Source organism: Trachypithecus francoisi, unplaced genomic scaffold (assembly GCF_009764315.1).
Source record: "Trachypithecus francoisi isolate TF-2019V2 unplaced genomic scaffold, Tfra_2.0 Lachesis_group2, whole genome shotgun sequence".
NCBI lineage: Eukaryota > Metazoa > Chordata > Mammalia > Primates > Cercopithecidae > Trachypithecus > Trachypithecus francoisi.
The window spans coordinates 49,189,641-49,213,186 of record NW_022681465.1 but is presented as its reverse complement, the minus strand read 5'-3'; the positions used below and the strand labels follow the sequence as shown (position 1 = coordinate 49,213,186).

At 37.7% G+C, this 23,546-nt stretch overlaps 1 long non-coding RNA gene across 1 annotated transcript in view; it reads right to left on the bottom strand.

Moving 5' to 3' along the window:
* LOC117064942 overlaps window positions 1–21,373 on the bottom strand; it is a 55,816-nt gene extending 34,443 nt beyond the window's left edge. The window contains exons 1-2 of the long non-coding RNA XR_004429755.1: window positions 21,322–21,373; window positions 20,467–20,527 (exon numbers count right to left, since the gene is read on the bottom strand). This is a non-coding gene — a long non-coding RNA (uncharacterized LOC117064942). The remainder of the gene's footprint in view (window positions 1–20,466; window positions 20,528–21,321) is intronic.
* Between the last annotated feature and the right edge of the window lie 2,173 nt (window positions 21,374–23,546).

Genomic DNA, 23,546 nt, shown 5'->3' with positions numbered 1-23,546 from the left:
AAGAGGCCTCACAGAGCTCCCCTGCAGTTGGCGGGCCAGTCTCACTCCTGCAGTGCCCCACTCAGACCTTGCCCCAGGCCCTGAGCTTCCCTACTGAGAAAGCAAGTGGCAGCTCCTGCACTCCTGCATTTGTGTCTACAGCAACTCCTGCTCATCTCCTCAATTCCACTCAAGAAAATTGTGCCCAGTTGAAAACACTACCAATTTCACTTGGAAGCTTCCTTTGCCCTGTGACCCCTCCCCAATTCCACTTGCTGCCTTCCTTGAGAGCCTCTGTGAAGTATAGTCAGGGATGGCTTCCCTGGGGGAACTTGAGCTGGAGACTAGGAGTGCCTGTCAGGCACCTCCCATTACTTTCTACTTTTACATTCCACACGACTCCCTAAATCTGTTTCAGCTCTAGGTAAGGTTAAATCCTTCTCCTGTGATCTGAATGTTCAGATTCCCCAGGGGAACTTTGTGTTTGGAGGCAGGTTTCCCTGCCTCACACTTTGGGAACTCAGTTTTTTACCTGTTTTTGCAGAATTTGCACTGTTGTGCCACTTCTTTCAAAGAACCTGTGAATTATTTTGGTTTTCCTGGTACATTCCTGCAATGGTTCTTGAAGCAAAATATCATAGTGTAATTCTCCATATGCTATTATGTCTGTCCAAGTGGGAGTGGTACATTATCCTGTCTCCTATCCTCTGTCACCTTATCTGCTATCCCTCTCCTTTTTGTGATTTCTTAATCCAAATTTAAATGTCATTTTTTGACATTTATTTTTATTAATACAATCATTTAAATCCATGCATTTTCCTCAAAGTAACATTTTAGAAATGCTTCATTAATTTTTATATTCTGAAATGTCATTTTCATTTCCAAAACTTTTTCTATTTCCCCTTGTGAGATGTTCTTTGTCTCATGAAGTAGTTAGGCATTTATATTTAATGCAGTTCTCAATATGGTTTAAATCTACCATCTTCCCTTTTTTTTCTCATTTGTCCCATTTTTTCTTATTCCTTTTTTCCTTTTTGGAGGGGATTGAGTATTTTATTATTACTCCATTTTATTTTTACAGTTAGCTTATTATTATATCTACTTCTATGATTTCTTAGTGTTTTTTCTGTTATCAGTATCCATCTTTAATTTATTATAGTGTATCTTCAAATAATATACTGCTTTCCATGTAAGAAACTTACAGTTTATTTTCATCTATCCCTTCTGTACTTTGTGCTGTTGTCATTTTGCTTTTTAGATCTATGTCTATTTGACTTCTGGAAAGGTTACAAAACCCCCAGAACATTTCACTGTTATGTTTTAGACCTACGTTAGACCTGTTTTCCATTCTGAGTACTCTTGAGTTTTGTGTAGATCCAAGATTCCATATCATGTCTGTTTCTTTCTGACCGAAGAACTCACTACAACATATCCTGTAATGAAGTTATTCTGGCAATGAATTTTCCAAGATTTATTTTTGTCTAAAAATTATTTTTTTCACCTTCCTTTATGAAATTTTTTTTTATTCTTTAAGTTCTAGGGTACATGTGCACAACGTGCAGATTTGATATGTAGGTATACATATGCCATGTTGGTTTGCTGTACTCATCAACCCATCATTTACATTAGGCATTTCTCCCAATGCTATCCCTCCCCAAACCTCCCCACCTCCCAACAGACGCCAGTGTATGATGTTCCCCACGCTGTGTCCAAGTGATCTCATTGTTCAGTTTCCACCTATGAGTGAGAACATGTGGTGTTTGGTTTACTGTCCTTGTGATAGTTTGCTGAGAATGATGGCTTCCAGCTTCATCCATGTCCCTTCAAAGGACATGGACTTATCTTTTTTATGGCTGCATAGTATTCCATGGTGTATATGTGCCACATTTTCTTAATCCAGTCTATCATTGATGGACTTTTGGGTTGGTTTCAAGTCTTTGCTATTGTGAATAGTACCACAATAAACATATTTGTGCATGTGTCTTTATAGCAGCATGATTTATAATCCTTTGGTTATATACCCAGTTATGGGATTGCTGGATCAAATGGTAATTCTAGTTCTAAATCCTTGAAGAATTGCCACACTGTCTTCCACAATGGTTGAACTAATTTACACTTCCACCAACAGTGTAAAAGTGTTCCTATTTCTCCACATCCTCTCCAGCACCTGTTATTTCCTGACTTTTTAATGATTGCCATTCTAACTGGTGTGAGATGGTATCTCATTGTGGTTTTGATTTGTATTTCTCTGATGACCAGTGATGATGAGCATTTTTTCATGTGTCTGATGGCTGCACAGATATCTTCTTTTGATAAGTGTCTGTTCATATCCTTTGCCCGCTTTTTGATGGGGTCATTGGTTTTTTCTTGTAAATTTGTTTCAGTTCTTTGTAGATTCTGGATATTAGCGCTTTGTCAGATGGGTAGATTGCAAAAATTTTCTCCCATTCTGTAGGTTGCCTGTTCACTCTGATGATAGTTTCTTTTGCCATGCAGAAGCTCTTTAGTTTAATTAGATCCCATTTGTCTATTTTGGCTTTTGTTGACATTGCTTTGGTGTTTTAGTCATGAAGTCCTTGTCCATGCCCATGTCCTGAATGGTATTGCCAAAATTTTCTTCTAGGGCTTTTACAGTTTTAGGTCTAACATTTAAGTATTTAATCCATCTTGAATTAATTTTTGTATAAGGTATAAGGAAGAGATCATTTCAACTTTCTACATATGGCTGGCCAGTTTTCCCAGCACCATTTATTAAACAGGGAATCCTTTCCCTATTTCTTGTTTTTGTCAGATATGTCAAAGATCAGGTGGTTGTAGATGTGTGACATTCTTTCTGAGGCCTCTGTTCTGTTCCATTGGTCTATATCTCTGTTTTGGTACCAGTACCATGCTGTTTTGGTTACTGTAGCCTTGTAGTGTAGTTTGAAGTCAGGTAGTGTGATGCCTCCAGCTTTGTTCTTTTTGCTTATGATTGTCTCAGCAATGCAGGCTCTTTTTTGGTTCATATGAACGTTAAAGTAGTTTTTCCAATTCTGTGAAGAAAGTCACTGGTAGCTTGATGGGTATGGCATTGAATCCATAAATTACTTTGGGCAGTATGGCCATTTTCACAATATTGATTCTTCCTATCCATAAGCATGGAATATTCTTACATTTGTTTGTGTCCTCTTTTATTTCATTGAGCAGTGGTTTGCAGTTCTCCTGGAAGAGGTCGTTCACATCCCTTGTAAGTTGGATTCCTAGGTATTGTATTCTCTTTGTAGCGATTGTAAATGGGAGTTCACTCATGATTAGGTTCTGTGTTTGTCTGTTAATGGTGTATAAGAATGCTTGTGATTTTTGCACATTGATTTTGTATCCTGAGACTTTTGCTGAAGTTGCTTATCAGCTTAAGGAGATTTTTGGGCTGAGACAATGGGGTTTTCTAAACATACAATCATGTCATCTGCAAGCAGAGACAATTTGACTTCCTCATTTCCTAACTAAATACCTTTTATTTCTTTCTCTTGCCTGATTTCCCTGGCCAGAACTTCCAACACTGTGTTGACTAGGAGGGGTGAGAGAGGGCATCCTTGTTTTGTGCTGGTTTTCAAGGGGAATGCTTCCAGTTTTTACCCATTCAGTATGATATTGGCTGTGGGTTTGTTATAAATAACTCTATTTTGAGATACATTCCATGAATACCTAGTTTATTGAGAGATTTTAGCATGAAGGGCTGTTGAATTTTGTTGAAGGCCTTTTCTGCATGTATTGAGATTATCATGTGGTTTTTGTCATTGGTTCTGTTTATGTGATGGATTACATTTATTGATTTGCATACGTTGAACCAGCCTTGCATTCCAGGAATGAAGCCGACTTGATCGTGGTGGATAAGCTTTTTGATGTGCTTCTGGATTTGTTTTGCCGTATTTTATTGAGGATTTTTGCATTGATCTTTATTCAGGGATATTAGTCTAAAATTCTGGGGGTTTTTGTTGTGTGTCTGCCAGACTTTGGTATCAGGATGATGCTGGCCTCATAAAATGAGTTAGGATGGATTCCCTCTTTTTCTATTGATTGGAATAGTTTCAGAAAGAATGGTACCAGGTCCTCTTTGTACCTCTGGTAGAATTATACTCTGAATCCACCTAGTCCTGGACTTTTTTTGGTTGGTAGGCTATTAATTACTTCCTCAATTTCAGAGCCTGTTATTGGTCTATTCAGAGATTCAACTTCTTCCTGGTTTAGTCTTGGGAGAGTGGATGTGTGCAGGAATGTATCCATTTCTTCTAGATTTTCTGGTTTATTTGCGTAGATGTGTTTATAGTATTCTCTGATGGTAGTTTGTATTTTTGTAGGATCGGTGGCGATATCCCCTTTATCGTTTTTTATTGTGTCTATTTGATTCTTCTCTTTTCTTCTTTATTAGTCTTGCTAGCAGTCTATTAATTTTGTTGATCTTTTCAAAAAACAGCTCCTGGATTCATTGATTTTTGAAAGGGTTTTTGTGTCTCTATCTCTTTCAGTTCTGCTCCGATCTTAGTTATTTCTTGCCTTCTGCTAGCTTTTGAATTTGTTTGCTCTTACTTCTCTAGTTATTTTAACTGTGATGTTAAGGTGTAGATTTTAGATCTTTCCTGCTTTCTCTTGTGGGCATTTAGTGATATAAATTTCCCTCTACACACTACTTTAAATGTGTCCCAGAGATTCTTCTGGTACGTTGTGTCTTTGTTCTCATTGGTTTGAAAAAATATCTTTGTTTCTTCCTTAATTTCATTATTTATCCAGTAGTCATCCAGGAGCAAGTTGTTCAGTTTCCATGTAGTTGTGCAGTTTTGAGTGAGTTTCTTAATCCTGAGTTCTAATTTGATTGCACTGTGGTCTAAGGGACAGTTTATTGTGATTTCTGTTCTTTTACATTTGCTGAGGAGTGTTTTACTTCCAATCATGTGGTCAATTTTAGAATAAGTGTGATATGGTGCTGAGAAGAATGTATACACTGTTGAATTGGGGTGGAGAGTTCTGTAGATTTCTATTAGGTCTGCTTGTTGGAGAACTGAGTTTGGGTCCTGGATATCCTTGTTAACCTTCTGTCTCATTGATCTGTCTAATATTGACAGTGGGGTGTTAAAGTATCCCATTATTATTGTGTGGAAGTCTCTTTGTAGGTCTCTAAGGACTTCCTTTATGAATCTGGGTGCATATATATTTAGGATAGTTAGCTCTTCTTGTTGAATTGATCCCATTATCATTATGTAATGGCCTTCTTTGTCTCTGTTGATCTTTGTTTGTTTAAAGTCTGTTTTATCAGAGACTAGGATTGCAACCCTTGCTTTTTTTTTTTTTTTTTTTCTTCCATTTGCTTGGTAGATCTTCCTCCATCCTCTTTTATTAGCCTATGTGCATCTTTGCACTTTAGATGGGTCTCCTGAATACAGCACACTGATGGATCTTGACTCTTTATCCAATTTGCCAGTCTGTGTCTTTTAAATGGGTCATTTAGCCCATTTACACTTAAGGTTAATATTGTTGTGTGTGATTTGATCCTGTCATTATGATGTTCACTGATTATTTTGCCTGTTAATTGATGCAGTTTCTTCATAGCATCAATAGTCTTTACAATTTGGCATGTTTTTGCAGTTGCTGGTACTGGTTTTTCCTTTGCATGTTTAGTGCTTCCTTCAGGAGCTCTTGTAAGGCAGGACTGGTGGTGACAAAAATCTCTCAGCATTTGCTTGTCTGTAAAGGATTTTATTTCTCTTTCACTTATGAAGCTTAGTTTGGCTGGATATGAAATTCTGGGTTCAAAATTCTTTAAGAATGTTGAATATTGGCCCCCACTCTCTTCTGGCATGTAGGGTTTCTGCCAAGAGATCTGCTGTTAGTCTGAAGGACTTCCCTTTGTGGGTAACTCAACCTTTCTCTCTGGCTGCGCTTAACACTTTTTCCTTCATTTCAACCTTGGTGAATTTGACAATTATGTGTCTCGGGGTTGCTCTTCTCGAGGAATATCTTTGTGGTGTTCTCTGTATTTCCTGAGTTTGAATGTTGGCCTGCCTTGCTAGATTGGGGAAGTTCTCCTGGATAATTTTCTGAAGAATGTTTTCCAACTTGGTTCCATTCTCCCTGTCACTTTCAGGTACACCAATCAAACATAGATTTGGTCTTTTCACATGGTCACATATATTTTGGAGGCTTTGTTTGTTTGTTTTTACTTTTTTATTTCTAACTTTGTCTTTTCATTTTATTTCATTAATTTGATCTTCAATCACTGATACCCTTTCTTCCACTTGATTGAATCTGCTATTGAAGCTTGTGCTTGCGTCACAAAGTTCTCAGGCCATGGTTTTCAGCTCCGTTAGGTCATTTAAGGTCTTCTCTACACTGTTTATTCTAGTTAGCCATTCGTCTAATCTTTTTTCAAGGTTTTTAGCTTCCTTGTGATGGGTTCAAACATCCTCCTTTAGCTTGGAGAAGTTTGTTATTGCTGACCTTCTGAAGCCTACTTCTGTCAACTCGTCAAAGTCATTCTCCGTCCAGCTTAGTTCCATTGCTGGAGAGGAGCTGCAGTCCTTTGGAGGAGAAGACACACTATGATTTTTAGAATTTTCAACTTTTCTGCTGTTTTCTCCCTATCTTTGTGGTTTTATCTACCTTTGGTCTTTGATGTTGGTGACCTACAGATGGGGTTTTGGTATAGATGAACTTTTTGTTTATGTTGATGTTATTCCTTTCTGTATGTCCCTCAGCTGCAGGTCTGTTGGAGTTTGCTGGAGTTCCACTCCAGACCCTGTTTGCCTGGGTATCACCAGCAGAGGCTGCAGATCAGCAAATATTGCAGGACAGTAAATACTGCTGCCTGATTCTTCCTCTGGAAGCTTTGTCCCAGAGAGGCAACTGCCTATATGAGGTGTCTGTTGGCCCCTACTGGGAAGCGTCTCCCAGTTAGTCTACATGGCGGTGAGGGACTCACTTGAGGAGACAGTCTATTCATTCTCAGAGCTCAAATGCTGTGCTGGGAGAAACACTGCTCTCTTCAGAGCTGTCAGACGGGGATGTTTAAGTCTGCAGAAATTGTCTGCTGCCTTTTGTTCAGCTGTGCCCTGCCCACAGAGGTGGAGTCTAGAGGCAGTACATCTAGTTGAGCTGCGGTTGGCTCTGCCCAGTTCGAGCTTCCCAGCCATTTTTTTTTTTTACCTGCTCAACCCTCAGCAATGGCGCACACCCCTCGCAGATGGATCTCAGACTGTTGTGCTAGCAGTGAGCAAGGCTCCGTGGGTGTGGGACCCACCAAGCCAGGCATGGGAGAGAATCACCTTGTCTGCCAGTTGCTAATACCTTGGGAAAAGTGCAGTATTTGGGCGAGGAGTGTCTTGTTTTTCCAGGTAGTCTGTCACAGCTTCCTTGGCTAGGAAAGAGAAATCCCCTGACCTCTTGTGCTTCTTGGGTGAGGCAATGCCCTGCCCTGCTTCAACTCGCCCTCTGTGGGCTGTACCCACTGTCCAGCCAGTCCCAATGAGATGAACCAGGTACCTCAGTTGGAAATGCAGAAATCACCATCTTCTGTGTTGATCATGCTGGGAGCTGCAGACCCGAGCTGTTCCTATTCGACCATCTTGGCAACTCCCTCAGAAAAATCTTTGTACTAAATATAGAGTTCTATATCCTGCTTCCCCACCCTTCACACTCATATATCATTTCAGTATAACTTGGCTTAATCAGTTTCTAGTGAGAATCACAGTCATTCTTTTCTTGGTTCCTCTGTGAATAAATGTGTTTTTATTTTTTCTTCTGGTCTTTAATATTTTCTTTTTATTATTAGTTTTGCACAATTTGTAATGTGTTTTGGTGTGAGCATCTTTGAATTTATCCTGCTTGAGTTTCTTTGAGCTTCTTAGATCTGTGGGCATTTAGTTTTCATCATTTTTGGATATTTTTTGGCCACTAGGTATTTACATATTTTCTTTTCTCCTCTTTTTCTGGGACTTCAAGTGTATGTGTGTGTGTGTGTGTGTGTGTGTGTGTGTGTGTACACATGCAGGTGCATGCATGTGACTGCTTTCCCATAGTTCACTGAGCCTCTGTTCATTTTTCTTTTCAGTCATTTTTGCTTCATTTTTAATGTTTATATTATTTTGTCTTCAAAATCTTTAATCTTTGCTTCTTCAGTGTCTAACCTGCATGTTATTCCATCCTATAAAAGTTTCATCTCTAGAAGTTCTGTTTGGTTCTTTCCATCATTAATTTTATATTTTTCTTTACATCATGGAGAATATTTAATACCTATACATACATATTCCATATGTGTTCATGTATACAATAATTTTAAAGCCTTGCCTGCTAATTCCATGATCATTCTCATTTCTGTGTCTGTTTTTATTGACATATTTTTCTTCTGGTTAAGGATCACATTTTCCTGCTTTCTTCAAATGTCTAGTAATTCTTTGAATGTCAGACATGAATTTTATGTTGGTAAGTGCTGGATTTCATTTAAGTAATGGTGGACTTTGTTCTGGCAGGCATTTAAATTCCTTGCAGATCAGCATGTTTTTCAGGCATATTCTAAAGCTTTTTTAGAGTGGGTCTAGAATTACCTTTACACTGAGGTAACAGCCCCCACTACTAAGTCATGACCTTTTTGGGATTTCTAGTGACTGCATTATGTATTCAGTGAGATTGCTCCACTTTGACTAATAGGAACTCAAATAATTCCTAGCCCTGTGTAAGTTCTGTGAGTTATTCAGCTTCTGGTTCTCTGTTAATTTTTCTCTCCCAGGTAGTTTTTCTTTACCTGACTTAATAAAGTTCTACCATTATGTTTACAGATTTGTATTCAGCCAAAGACTCAAGGACCTTATATAGATCTCTGGAGCACTTTTTGTCATAGCAACTTCTTCCCTGGAAATCTTCCCAGTAAATTCTAGCCACCTCAGCTTCTTGATCTCTGGTCTTGGTTTTTTCAACCCATTAGGACCACAGGGCTTTGTATTTCTCCTCCCTTCCCTGCAGTCTAGAAATTCTCCTAGGCAGAAAGCTAAGGGCAACTATAGATTTCATTTTATATGCTTCCCTTCTATTAGGAATCCTAGTCCTATGATTCCTGTTAAACAATTTATGAAAATAGGTTTTTCAGCTATATTTCCTGTTTTCTAGTTGTTTTGTCAAGAGAGGAAGACCCATAGTAGTTTCTCATTCATAAGTAAAAGAGCACACCCCCGTGGTAATCAGTCTTTTTAGAGATACTGCATTTTCTTTGGGATGATTTTATTGTTGGCTCTATTAAGAGATACAGTATTCATAATTACAGAGCATATTTTACCTAGTTTTTTGGCTGAGCGTTTCCAAAAGTATCATGAAAGTCAGAGGCTTCTTGATAGTAGTATTTCCATACGTGGTACAGGATGAGTGACCATAATTTATACCCTTCCCTGGGATAAAAAGGACGAGTGTATCCAATGGGATGTATGTTTGCAGCTCCTGGTTTTATGCAAAGAGCTGAGGAATAGCCAGCCCCTCCAGTACATGGTTTGTAACTTTAAGTCCTGTTTTGTGTTGCCAAAAAATTCCTAGCCTCTAAAGCATTTGCCATAATGGGCCACACAGCTTCAATTCCCACTTGCCATTGCTTGTTTCCACTTTATTTCCAGCTCCTAGAGATTTGACTTTCTTGTTTTGAAACTCAGCTATGTGATTTTATGCAGCTATAAAATGGTAATACGTTTTCTGTAATTCCATGTGTTTGTAAAGAAAGAATGCTTTTCAACATCAGCTCTATCATTTGATTATTTGTGTTCCAAAATTTTTACATGATGCAACTGCAGGTCTAAAAGATTATGTGATTTTTATCAGGGTAGAAACTGATTAGTAAGAGATTAGTAGAAGGGCAGAACAGTCACACCTTTTAAATTAAAAAAAAAAAATCAACAAGTATTTTGTTGCACTTCAATTAATATTGAATTGAAATTTTTCATTTACTGCCCCCCCCAGCAAAAAGTAAATCTAGCTTGAGTGCTGCAAGTATACAGCATATAGGAGTTAGCACATAATAAATATTTATCATTGTTGGATGATTAAAAATGGCAGAAGTATGTTGAAAAATCCATTTTTTAAATAAGTATTAGAAGCAAGGAGCAGAAGATAAAACTATCGCTAAGAAGTTTAGTATTATTACTTTCAAGTATGTTGAGGATTAAGTCTGAAGCTTATGGAAATCCATATATAAGCCTTTTAATGACTGGATTTGTAAAATTTGTTATTGGTATATTGAGTTTTTTTAATATTGCAAACAATTTTGTTAGTATCTTTCCTCAATAAGTCTACATGCTCTCACCCTACCCTTTGTCAAGTTTAAGAGAGTTCATTTTGTTCAGAAGAATGTTCCAGTACATGTCCAAATTTGGTTACTATAGTTTTCCTCTGGTGAAATTGCCATATTTTATTATGCTTGTTTTCCATTTTCTAAAAGAACATTTATTTTTAAAGTTTACAATAATAAAATTGGATGTCCTTGAAAAAATACGGGATTTAAACAGTATTCCTTTGCAATTTCTGTTAAGTAGATTGGCTGGTTATTTTCAAAGTAGGGATTGTGTCAATCAATGTCAACTGCATTGTCTTCTCCAGATTTGTCAGACACTGTTCCAATATAATCCAACTTTTTAAAACATTTGGGATAATTACTCCTACATCTTTTTCCACATTCTAGGCCAGATACAGAAATAAATGAATGTTAGAAGTATAGTTAGCCAATTTGCATGTATAAATGTCTAGTCCATTTATATCAGTCCAAATATGTCTCCCTTAATTTAATGTAAGCCTAAGTGCCTTAAAGTGATATGATTTTAAAAAAGGAAAAGATAAAATAGCATTATTTATAGTCAGTGAAATAATCCATGAAAGATTAGGAATAAAAGCTTAAATTCTGATTAAATGACCAATTAAAAACAAAGAATAGCTACAGACTGAGCCTCAATCATAGAGAAGCCATGACACTTAGGAAGAGAAGTATGAGCTAATTCATACAAACAATAAAAAGTTACTAATATGATGAAGTCGGCTGAATTCTAAATTGCTACTGGGTAATTTTTCAGTTAAGTATAAATGTAGCATCTGGCACATTCATCCAACTTGAATACATGTCATGTGGTGAAATAAAATATGAAGAGCTATTTAAAATTTGAAAGATGTAGACTAAATGCTGCTTAACTGTTTAGCATTCCACATTTTCATTCCTGAAAATCTAACTTCTCTTCAGGTTTTTCTTTCTTCTCTAATAGTAGCCTTAACGTAACTTCTAAATTTAGAAAAATAGTGGAATGAATCATGAAAAATAAAAATATGAATTCCAAATAGATGCATTTACAAAACACTAAGCCATGCTCAACAAAACTTTTTTTAGGAACTCAATCTTAGAAATGTTTTCTAATATTATTCTTTCATAAATGATAGTTAATAAAGAATAAGCATCTTGCATTTGTGATTTCAGAAGGACTTATAATATTTAAACAAACATGCTCATCAACAGAAAGAAATAAGTGTCTGAAGAACAGTGCTACAGGAAAATCATTTTTAAAATAAATTTTATCCTTTTATGACAGCCATCTTAGTACCATATATCTTAAAAATTAAAATAATTACCCTGAAAATGCCCTGCTGCACATTAGTTGTGGTCCCAATACTTTAGAGCCACTATGAATACCATCAGCAGAAGGCTTGTGCTTCCACAAAATCGTATGTCATGCAGGTATTAAAAGGATAAGTCGGCTGGGCGCCTGGAGTCCTGTATTCGAGGGCAGGAGGCATCCAGCATGGGAGAAAGATGAAGACTGGGAAGCTAGGCCAGTTTCACTTTTTCACGTTTTTCTGCCTGCTTTATATTCGCCGGCAGCTGATTACATTGTGCCCACAGGGTGAGTCTGCCTTCCCAAGCCACTGACTTAAATGTTAATCTTCTTTGGCAACACCCTCACAGACACACCCAGGATCAATATTTTGCATCCTTCAATTCAATCAAGTTGACACTCAGTATTAACCTTCACATGTCTACCTTTGTCAACTTAAACCCGTACACATCTCCTGAGATCATACATAATCTTTAAATAAAGACAATAATAAGGTCATAATTACACCTAACATAATACAATTATCTTTAGTACAACCAGAAATGCACCAATCCCCAACTCAAATACTATTACGTAAAGTTAACAATACTTCAATGCTGATATGGAGTCAATAAATCTTATGTCACATGATGAAGTCAAAGGAAATAAAATGAAGATATTTTCTTAGTACATGTACTAAGTAGTGTACACATATACAAACATGATTTTAATAAAAGGAGGAAATACTCATGACAGTTACAGTCCTCATTTCTGAAGCTGGTCATGTGGTTGTAGCTGGTATTGATGACTACCTTCTTCTACTACCCATTCTGTATTCCCTTTGCCTTCAGCAAGCACCTCAGCAGATCATGTTTTTTTCCTGGTGTAGTGACCCAAACCTTCATTCCTGAGGAGTCTGGACCATTTGTAGTCCTGCCTGGATTGAGCTATTGTAGTTTGACCCATTGACCTTAATCACAGGGCATGGTAATACTAAGAGACGCCCTAATGGATCTCCTGTATTCCATGCATACCTCTGTTATGGAGCAGTAGACTAATTTCATCTTGATGGTCCGGGTCAGTCACCCCAGCCAACACTGTAACTCCCTTTTTAGCCTGTGGACTTAAAGGTAGGAGGAACCCAAAGTGTCCAGGTGGCAATCTTAACTTCCAGTTTAATGGAATAATTGTCGTGTCTCCTGGTGGCAGTATTCCTCCATCTAGAACTAAGACCTCTAGACCAGCAGAATGTAGTATCGCAGGAACAGGAAACAATTTTGCTATTGGAACACTAGGGGTGATGGTGAGTGGTGCCATTTCCACTTGCATCCCTTCATTCCTGGATCCATGAATCCTATCTATGGGAGGAACAGTAACATATATTGGACACTTTTTCAGAGCATACATGGCCTTCTGGAGAGCTTTGCCCCAGCCCTGCAAAGTAATGTCAGTGTACACTGCTGACAATGTAATTGTGACTTTAAAAGGCCATTCCACTGTTCTGTCAATCCAGCGGTTTCGGGATGATGGGGAACATGGTAAAACCAGTGAATTCCATGAGCATGAGCCTACTGCTGCACTGTTTTAGCTGTAAAGTGAGTGCCTTGGTCAGAGGCAATACTGTGTGGAATACCATGATGGTGGATAAGGCATTCCATGAGTCCATGGATGGAGTCTTGGCAGAAACATTGCATGCAGGATTGGCAAACCCATATCCGGAGTAAGTGTCTTTTCCAGTGAGCACAAACCTCTGCCCTCGCCATGATGGAAGAGGTCCAATATAATCAACCTGCCACCAGGTAGCTGGCTGATCACTCTGAGGAATGATGCCATATCGAGGGTTCAGTGTTGGTATCTGCTGCTGGCAAATTGAGCACTCAGCAGTGGCGGTAGCCAGGTCAGCCTTGGTGAGTGGAAGTCCATGTTGCTAAGCCCATGTGTAACCTCCATTCTTGCCACCATGGCCACTTAGTTCATGGGTCCATTGGGCAATAAGAGAGGTGGCTGGGAAAAGAGACTGAGTGATGTCCACAGAATGGGTCATCTTATCCACTTGATTATTAAAATCCTCCTCCGCTGAGGTCACTCGTTGGTGAGCACTCACATGGGATACAAATATCATCTTCACAGTTTTCAACCACTCAGAAAGGTCCATCCACTTATCTCTTCCCCAAATTTCTTTGTCACCAATTTTCCAATCATGCTTCTTCCAAGTGTCTGACCATACAGTCAAACCATTGGCTATAGCTCATGAATCAGTATATAATAGCACATCTGGACATTTCTCCTTCCAGGCAAAGTGCACAACCAGGTGCACTGCTCGAAATTCTGCCTACTGGAAAGATTTCCCTTCACCACTGTCCTTCAGGGATGTCTTAGAAAAGGGTTGTAATGCAGTGGTCCACTTTTGGGTAGTGCTTGCATATCATGCAGAATCATCTGTGAACCAGGCCTTAGTCTTCTCTTCCTCTGTCAACTAATCATAGGGAACGCCCCCATGAGGCCACTGGTGCAGGCTAGGGGAGAGGAGGCAGGGTGGCAAGAGTGGAGACCATGGGCATTTGAGCCACTTCTTCATGTAACTTCATGAAGGCACTTCATGGGTATTTGTGCCTTCAGGACCTTCTCGAGCCCGATCACGTATACTTTCATTTGATGATGGAATGCTGCTGTGCATGACCCACTTTATGGCTAGATAGGTCAGAACACACCCAGTTCATGATAGGCAATTCAGATCACATGGTGACTTGAGGATCCATAGTCAAACATTCAGTTTCCACCAAAGCCCAGTAACAGACCAATAGCTGTCTCTCAAAAGGAGAGTAGTTATCTGCAGAAGATGGCAGGGCCTTGCTCCAAAATTCTAGAGACCTCCCTTGTAATTCACCTATGGAGGCCTGTCAAAGACTCCAAACAGCATCCCTATCCGCCACTGACACCTCAAGCACCATTGGGTCTGCTGGGTCATATGGCCCAAGTGGCAGAGCAGCTTGCACAGCAGCCTGGACCTATCACAGAGCCTTCTCCTGTTCTGGACCCCACTCAAAACTGGCAGCCTTTTGGGTGACTTGATAAATGGGCTGGAGTAACACACCCAAATGAGGAATGTGTTGCCTCCAAAATCCAAATAGGCCCACTAGAGGTTGTGCCTCTTTCTTAGTTGTAGGAGGGGCCAAATGCAGCAACTTATCCTTCACCTTAGAAGGAATATTTTGACAGGCCCCACACCACTGGACCCCTAGACATTTTACTGAAGTAAATCCTTGAATTTTAGTTGGATTCATTTCCCATCCTCTTGCATACAAATGTCTCACCGATAAGTCCAGTGTGTTTGCTACTTCTTGCTCACTGAATCCAATCAGCTTAATGCCATCAATTTAATGGACCAGTGTGATATCTTGAGGAAGCAAAAAGCTATCAACATCTCTCCAAATAAGATTATGACACAAAGCCAGAGAGTTGATATACCCCTGAGGTAGGATAGTAAAGGTATATTGCTGGCCTTGCCAGCTGAAGGCAAATTGCTTCTGGTGGGCCTTATGGACAGGAATGGAGAAAAAGGCATTTGCCAGGTTAATGGCTGCATACCAGGTACCAGGAGATGTATTAATTTGCTCAAGCAATGAAACCACATCTAGTACAGCAACATATTATTCAATGACAAAAAGCTGAAAGTTTTCCCCTAAGAAATGGGAGTAGACAATGATGCCTACTCTTATCACTCTTAGCATATACTGGAAGTCCTAGTCAGAGCAATTAGGCAAGAGAGAGAAATAAAGAGAATCCAATTTGAAAGGAGGAAGTCAAATTGTTCCTGTGTGCAGGCAACATATATATATATGTAGCAAATATATATAGCAATCATATATATAGCAAAACCTGAAGACTACAAAAAACAAAAACAAAAAAAAACCTCTTAGAACTAATAAGCAAATTCAATAAATTCCTGGATACAAAATTAATATTCAAAAAACAAAATTCAAAATTAATATTCAAAGAAATCTTTCTATACATAAATAAAGAACTAGCTGAAAAAGAAATCAAGAAGGCAGTGCCATTTACAATAGCTACCAAAAAATAAAATAAAATACCTAGGAATCAATTTAACCAAGGAGGTGAAAGACCTCTACAAGGAAAACTGAAAAACACTGATGAAAGAAATTGAACAGGATACAAGCAAATAGATCCATGCTCATAGATCAGAAGGACTGATATTGTTAAATGACAACACTAACCAAAACAATCTATAGATTTAATTCAATTCCTATCAAAATATCAATGACATTCGTCATAGAAATAGAAAAAAAAACCCCTAAAACTTGTACAGAAGCACAAAAGACTCTGAATGGCCAAAGCAACCCTGAGCAAACAGAACAAAGAAGGAGATATCACACTACCAGACCTCAAAATATACTACAATGCTATAGTAACAAAACCAGCATGGCACTGGCATAAAAACACATAGACCAATGGAACAGAATAAAGAACCCCAAAATTAGTTAAACCATATATCTACAGCCAATTGATTTTTGACGGAGGTGCCAAGAATACTAATTGGGGAAAGGACATTCTCTTAAATAAATGGTGCTGGGAAAACTATCTAAATACAGAAGAATGAAACTAGACCCCTACCTCTCCCCATATGCAAAAATAAACTCTAAATGAATCAAAGACCTAAATGTAAGGCTTAAAACAGTAAAACTACTAGAAGAAAACATTAATGAAATGCTTCAAGACATGGGTCTGAAAAAAGATTTTATTAGAGCACGGGCAACAAAAGCAAGATATAAGCAAATGAGATTATATTAAGCTAAGAGGCTTCTGCACAGAAGAAAAAAATCAGTAGAGTGAAAAGACAACCTATGGAATGGGAGAAAATATTTGCGAACTACTCATCCAACAGGGGATTAATATACAAAATATACAAGGAACTCAAACATGTCAATGGCAGAAAAATAGTGACCAATTAATCTGAACAGATATTTCTCAAAAGAAGACATGCAAATGGGGAACAAATATTTGAAAAAAATGCTTAACGTCACTAATCAGGAAAATGCAAAACAAAACCACAATAATGTTGTGGGGTATCATCTCACCCCAGTTAGAATGGCTATTATCAAAAACAAAAAATAACAAATGCTGGTGAGAATGTGGAGAAAAGGGAACTCTTAACACACTGCTGGTATGAAGTAAACTAGTACAGCTACTATGGAGACTACAAAGGAGCTTCCTCAAAAAACTACAAATAGAATTTCCATATGATCCAGCAATCCCACTACTGGGCATTTATCTAAAGAAAATATTTTATCTAAAAAATCTGTATCACAAGGGACATCGGCACCCCTGTGTTTATTACAGCACTATTTACAATAGCCAAGATAAGATATCATCATAGGTGTCAAGCAACAGATGCAAGGATTTTTTAAAAATCTAACATATACATACACAATAGAATACTATTCAGCCATAAAAAAGAATGAAATCCTGTCATTATGACAACATGGATGGAACTAGAGGGCATTATATTAAATGAAATAAGCCAGCAACCAGAAAGTTAAATATTGTGTGTTCTCACTGATATGTGGAAGTTAAAAACATTGATCTCATAGAAGCACAAAATAGAACAAAGATTAATAGAGGCTTAAAACGGTAGGGGGAAGGGAGAGGTAGAGAGAGATTTGTTAAGGAAAACAAAATTACAGTTAGATAGGAGGATAAGTTTTAGTATTCTAGACCACTGTAGCATGACTATAGTTAATAATAATACATTATATAGTTTCGAATAGATAGAAAAAAGATATTGAACATTCCCTACACAAAGAAATGATACATGTTTGAGATTATGGATATGCTAATTACTCTGTTCTGATCACTATACATTATATATGATGAAGTATCACTTTGTACCCCATGAATATGTACAATTATTATTTGCCAAATTTTTTAGATTAAAAAAAAAAATTTTCCAGTGACAAAAAGGTGCAATTCCATAGAACTACTGGGAGCCTATTGGGCTCTTTCTTTCATTCAGAGCCTCAGATCTCTCTAATTGTTTACTGCAGTTTAGTTCATGTATTCTATAAAATAAAAATTATGATTAACTAAGGTCCCCCCCAAAAAAAGAAATATGAACACCAGTATAGAAGTTTATCCTTATTTGCAGTTTCACTTTCTGTGGTTTCGGTTACCCATGGTCAACCATAGTCTAAATATATTGAGTAAAAAATTTCAGAAATGATTCCTAAGTTTTAAATTGCACATCATTCTGTGAAACATGATGAAATCTCACACTGTCTCACTCCAGCCCACCCAGGACATGAATAATCTCTTTGTTCAGTGTATTCATACTATATACACGAACTGCCCTTTAGTCACTGAGTAGCCTCTCAGTTATAAGACTGAACATAGTCCATATACAGTTCAGTATTATCTGGGGATTCAGGCATCCACTGGGTGTCTTGGAAGATACCTCTGAGACATAAACATACACTGCTCTACCTATTTGGCAACTTTTAGGAACATGGATAAGAATGCTGACTTAAAATTCAGACTGTTTTGTGTTTGAATCCTAGACTTACCGCTGTCCAGATAACTTTAAGTAAATTATTTCTCTATATTTTCGTTCTTCTCAAATGTAAAATGGTAGTAGTATATTAATGTGCTTTATAGAATTTTAGTGATGGTTAAATGAGATGGCCTATGTAAGCTCTAAATTAGCATAGTTTGGCCAATAGTAAGTTCTCAAAAACACTGTGTGTTATTGTTGCTAGAAATTATAAATATCATTTATCATTTAGTAAAAATTTATAGTTTACTTATTTTATTTTATTATTTTTGAGATGGAGTCTTGCTCTGTTACCCAGCCTGGAGTGCAGTGATGCAACCTTGGCTCACTGCAACCTCTACCTCCCAGGTTCAAGCAATTCTCCCACCTCAGCCTCCCGAGTAGCTGGGATTGCAGGTGCGCACCATCATACCGGCTAATTTTTGTATTTTTTGTAGAAACAGGGTTTGACCATATTGGTCAGACTAGTCTTGAACTCCTAACCTCAGGTGATCCACCCACCTTGGCCTTCCAAAGTGCTGGGATTACAGTCATGAGCCACTGTGCCTGGCAAAAATTTATAGTTTAAAATAAATATTTTAAAAATAATTTAGGAGCATATCATTATTATATAAATACTTTGAATGATGGCATGTTTGTATACTCAGCTAGCTTTCTAACCAGATATCATTGATGTATTTTATATATCAAAATGAAATTCACTAGGATTTTGCTAATTCCTCACGTGATTCTTTTTTTTTTTTTTTTTTTTTAATTTTTTATTATACTTTAAGTTCTAGGGTACATGTGCATAACGTTTATATCATGTATAACTCCCCAAAGCAATCCCTCCCTCCTCCCCCCTCCCCATGATAGGCCCCAGTGTGTGATGTTCCCCTTCCCGAGTCCAAGTGATCTCATTGTTCAGTTCCCACCTATGAGTGAGAACATGCGGTGTTTGGTTTTCTCTTCTTGTGATAGTTTGCTAAGAATGATGGTTTCCAGCTGCATCCATGTCCCTACAAAGGACACAAACTCATCCTTTTTGATGGCTGCATAGTATTCCATGGTGTATATGTGCCACATTTTCTTAATCCAGTCTGTCACAGATGGACATTTGGGTTGATTCCAAGTCTTTGCTATTGTGAATAGTGCCGCAATAAACATACGTGTGCATGTGTCTTTGTAGTAGAGTAATTTATAATCCTTTGGGTATATACCCAGTAGTGGGATGGCTGGGTCATATGGTACATCTAGTTCTAGATCCTTGAGGAATCGCCATACTGTTTTCCATAATGGTTGAACTAGTTTACAATCCCACCAACAGTGTAAAAGTGTTCCTATTTCTCCACATCCTCTCCAACACCTGTTGTTTCCTGACTTCTTAATGATTGCCATTCTAACTGGTGCCTCACGTGATTCTTAAGGCTAAAATGTAATCTGTTATTAAAATGACATCATGTCAGTTCTGTTTCTCAAACCTAAATTTAAAGAAGTTGCCCTTTAGGCATATTCTAGTTGACATGCGGTTGAATTATTTCTAAAGAACATTCATTCAAATGCAACAACAATTTTATTTAGATCCTGAAACTTAAAATTTGGCATGGCCTTTTAATGGAGGATCTTCCTTTTAAATGACTGATAAAGATTATAAGAAAACACAGTCTTGACCAGTGAACATGAACCCTTAGACTATTTGGAGAAACATGGCTGTATACCCTAAAGTTGGATGATTGTGAACACCCATCAGAATTGTGGGTAGCGCATTAGGCAGCAAATGTGGGAGGCAAAAATGATCCAGCTCAACTTTTAGGAGGTTTTCAAAACATTTCAACTGTAAATGAATTGAGTGGACCACAAAACTGATAAAATATCTAGGTTGTCATCTTCAGTTTGGGTTACATGGATCATGATTTTTTTCAATTAGTAGGCAAAGATCAGGCATCTCCATGTAAGTAACAGCCTTCTGTGTTGTGGTCTCCTTCCCACCTCTCTACCACCTCCAACCTACTAAGTACTAACTTTTGCTGACATTTTCAAAAAGATCACAACTTTTATGCATTTTTCTTTTCTTATTTGGTGGAATCACTTCCTATTTTGACAATTCAAGAAGTAAATGATAATGTGACCCATTTCCCTAAAATCAAGGCCTCTATTTTGCATAACACAATGAGATTTTTAAACAGGAAAGGGAAAAGGAAGAATTTAATTAGTAGGGAAGTTTGAAAATATACTTAAAAGAATATACAGGAAAGGAATAAGGGCATTTGACATCCTCTAGAGATCTTTTCTATATAACTAATGCTTATGAGAAAAGCAGATGTTACCAATGGAAAATGTGAAGCTGAAACACGCCATACTTACCAACCAAAATCACAGGGAATGCTTCCTAGGGACCAGGATATTGCTCCATCAGGAGAGGTCTCTAGAAATCCAAAAAGTTATCAATTATCATTCAGTACAAAGACAATGAGAGTGGGTCTAGGAATACATATTTAGAGAATTGGTTTCTCTGAAAGGAAGGCTGAAGATCATGTTAAGACTTTGAAATGAGTCCAAGTCAGTGTTAGAGTATACTCGGATTTATTTTCAATAATTATGTCTCTCCAATTTACATTAAGATTCTATAGTCTTGAAATGACCAGGACCCAGGTGGTCCAAGATCTTTAGACCACTTCAAAAACCTCATCTGATTCTGCACTAGCCTCCTTTGGGCCAAAAAAACATTGGTCTAGGTATTGTTTCCTTATCATACCTCTATTTTCAACATGGAGAGTAAAGGACATGTGTGACCACAGCACAATTATCCCTGATAAGATGTTCTCCCATACAAGTTGTTTCCAAAGGTAAAGGATGAAAGACATGATGTCCACAATGTCTGAGCATCTGAGAAGTATGAAGAAGTCAATTCCTAACACATATGAAAATGCATTGTCTTCAAATTGAGTGATGGGTTTTAAAGTTCGGGAAACAGGAAAGAAAGTTAAAAAATCTATTATACTTACTTGTATTTCTTTATTTCTTACATTAAACAAGTGGAAAATAAAGAATTACTAGAACTGGGCTGGGTGCGGTGGCTCACACCTGTAATCCCAGCACTTTGGGAGGCCAAGGCAGGTGGATCACCTGAGGTCAGGAGTTCACAAACAGCCTGGTCAACATAGTGAAACCCCATCTCTACTAAAAGTACAAAAATTAGCCAGGTGAGGTGGCAGGCACCTGTAATCCCAGCTACTTGGGAGGCTGAGGCAGGAGAAAAGCTTGAACCAGGGAGGCGGAGGTTGCAGTGAGTCGAGATCGCGTTACTACAGTTCAGCCTGGGCGACAAGAACGAGACTCTGTCTCAAAAAAAAAAAAAAAAAGAAAGAAAGAAAAAAGAATTATTAGAACTGGCTTATATACAAGAAATTTTTAAAGCATACAAATGCAAATGGGATTTAATACTATTCACAGCTTCCTTCCACAATGTCAAAAAGCAGGCTTCTTTCCTTGTACCCAGAAAAACTTCCTTTTTAAACTGCAAAACAATTATGAACATTTGTTCAAACTGTTTAAATATGAACACTTATGAACCATCATCATTCTATTGTATTGTTTATCAACCAAGATTCTATAATGTTTCTGAAACAGTCTTGGAAGTAACCAGATGGGCTGAGACCTATCATTATTAGAACAGGAGCAAATTGAGCTAGTACTTAAGTTGATTGTGCCTATTTGCATGGCCATGATGTTGACAATTTGTTAAATGCCTACTTGTATCAGACATTGTTTCAGATATATTGTTTTAATACTATAAATATCTTATTTATTACTGAAAATTGGGACACTGATTAACTTGTCAAAAATAACAATGGCTAGTATGTAGCAGAACCTAGATTCAAACTCAGATCAGTCTGCCTCTAAAACCTACACCTTGTTTCCTAAATTGGGTTGCCTTCTAAGGTAACTTGTTTAACAAATGCTGAAAGAACTAGTCCCTTTTCTGTATACACATTTATAACATCTTATAGATAATGAGAACCCCCAGTGTCTTATTACTAATAGTCACTCAAAAAACATTTCCTGAATGAATGAATGAATGAATGTTCAACTAACTCATCTTCAGAATCAGGTAGATCATTCTCAACTTTAAAAATATGATTTTTATATTTTATATAAAATATATATTTTATATTTTAAATAAATATAAATACTGCATTTTAAAAACATCTTTAGGGAAGCATAAACCACAATTTCATTTGGCAACCAACTATTTTCATTTTAAAAAATAATTTTCAGTGTCTACAAAACTAACACCAAGAGCTTTATATGGTAAAATTATGAAACAAGTGAAGCCTGTTAGTTCAGTATGAAATAAAACAGTGAAATCATTTCTTTTACTCTTATAAGCAAACAAGAAAAACACGGAGTTGGATAGATGAAAACATTTCTTAGAAATATAAACTTTAACATTGATTCCTTTTTCTAATAAAAATCTAACTTAGGCTGTGTGTGGTGGCTCATGCCTATAATCCCAACACTTTGGGAGGCCAAGGTGGGTGGATCACCTGAGGTTAAGAGTTCAAGACCAGCCTGGCCAACATGGTGAAACCCTGTCTCTACTAAAAATACAAAATTAGCCATGTGTGGTGGTGCATGCCTGTAACCCAAGCTACCTGGGAGGTTAAGGCAGGAGAATCACTTGAACCTGGGAGGTGGAGGTTGCAGTGAACTGAGATCACGCCACTGCACTCCAGCCTGGGCAACAAGAGTGAAACTCCATCTCGAAAATAAAAAAAAATTTAAAAAATCTATTAAATCATTGTATTTTCATTTGGATTAATGAAATTATCTCTACCTCCAAGGTTGTGAAACAGTCTATTTTGTTTTTGTTTTTCTTTTGAGATGGAGTCTCACCCTGTCACCAGGCTGGAGTGCAGTGATGCAATCTTGGCTCACTGCAATCTCCACCTCCCAGTTTCAAGCAATTCTCCTGCGTCAGCCTCCCAAGTAGATGGGACTACAAGCGCACGCCACCATGCCCAGCTAATTTTTGTATTTTTAGTAGGGACAGGGTTTCACCATGTTAACCAGGATGATCTCGATCTCTTGACCTTGTGATCCACCCACCTCGGCCTCCCAAAGTGCCGGGATTACAGGTGTGAGCCACTGCGCCCTGCCCAAACTGTCTATTTTCTGAATATATTTTAGCCCTTCTGATGATATAGAACTATAGAAATCTACAATAAGTAGAAAGATAAGTATTGAATTCATTATCTTACAGAATGATCTACTTATAAAGTCAATATTTTACAATGTAAACTACAAGTGTTTCAGCCATATGCTGAGCCACCTAAAATCAACACTTCTTTGAAGCCCACAGAATTTCTCACCTCCTTTAAAAAAAGAAGTCCATTACCAAGAATAGGTCATCATAAATAGAATCATCTTAGTCTGGGAAAGGT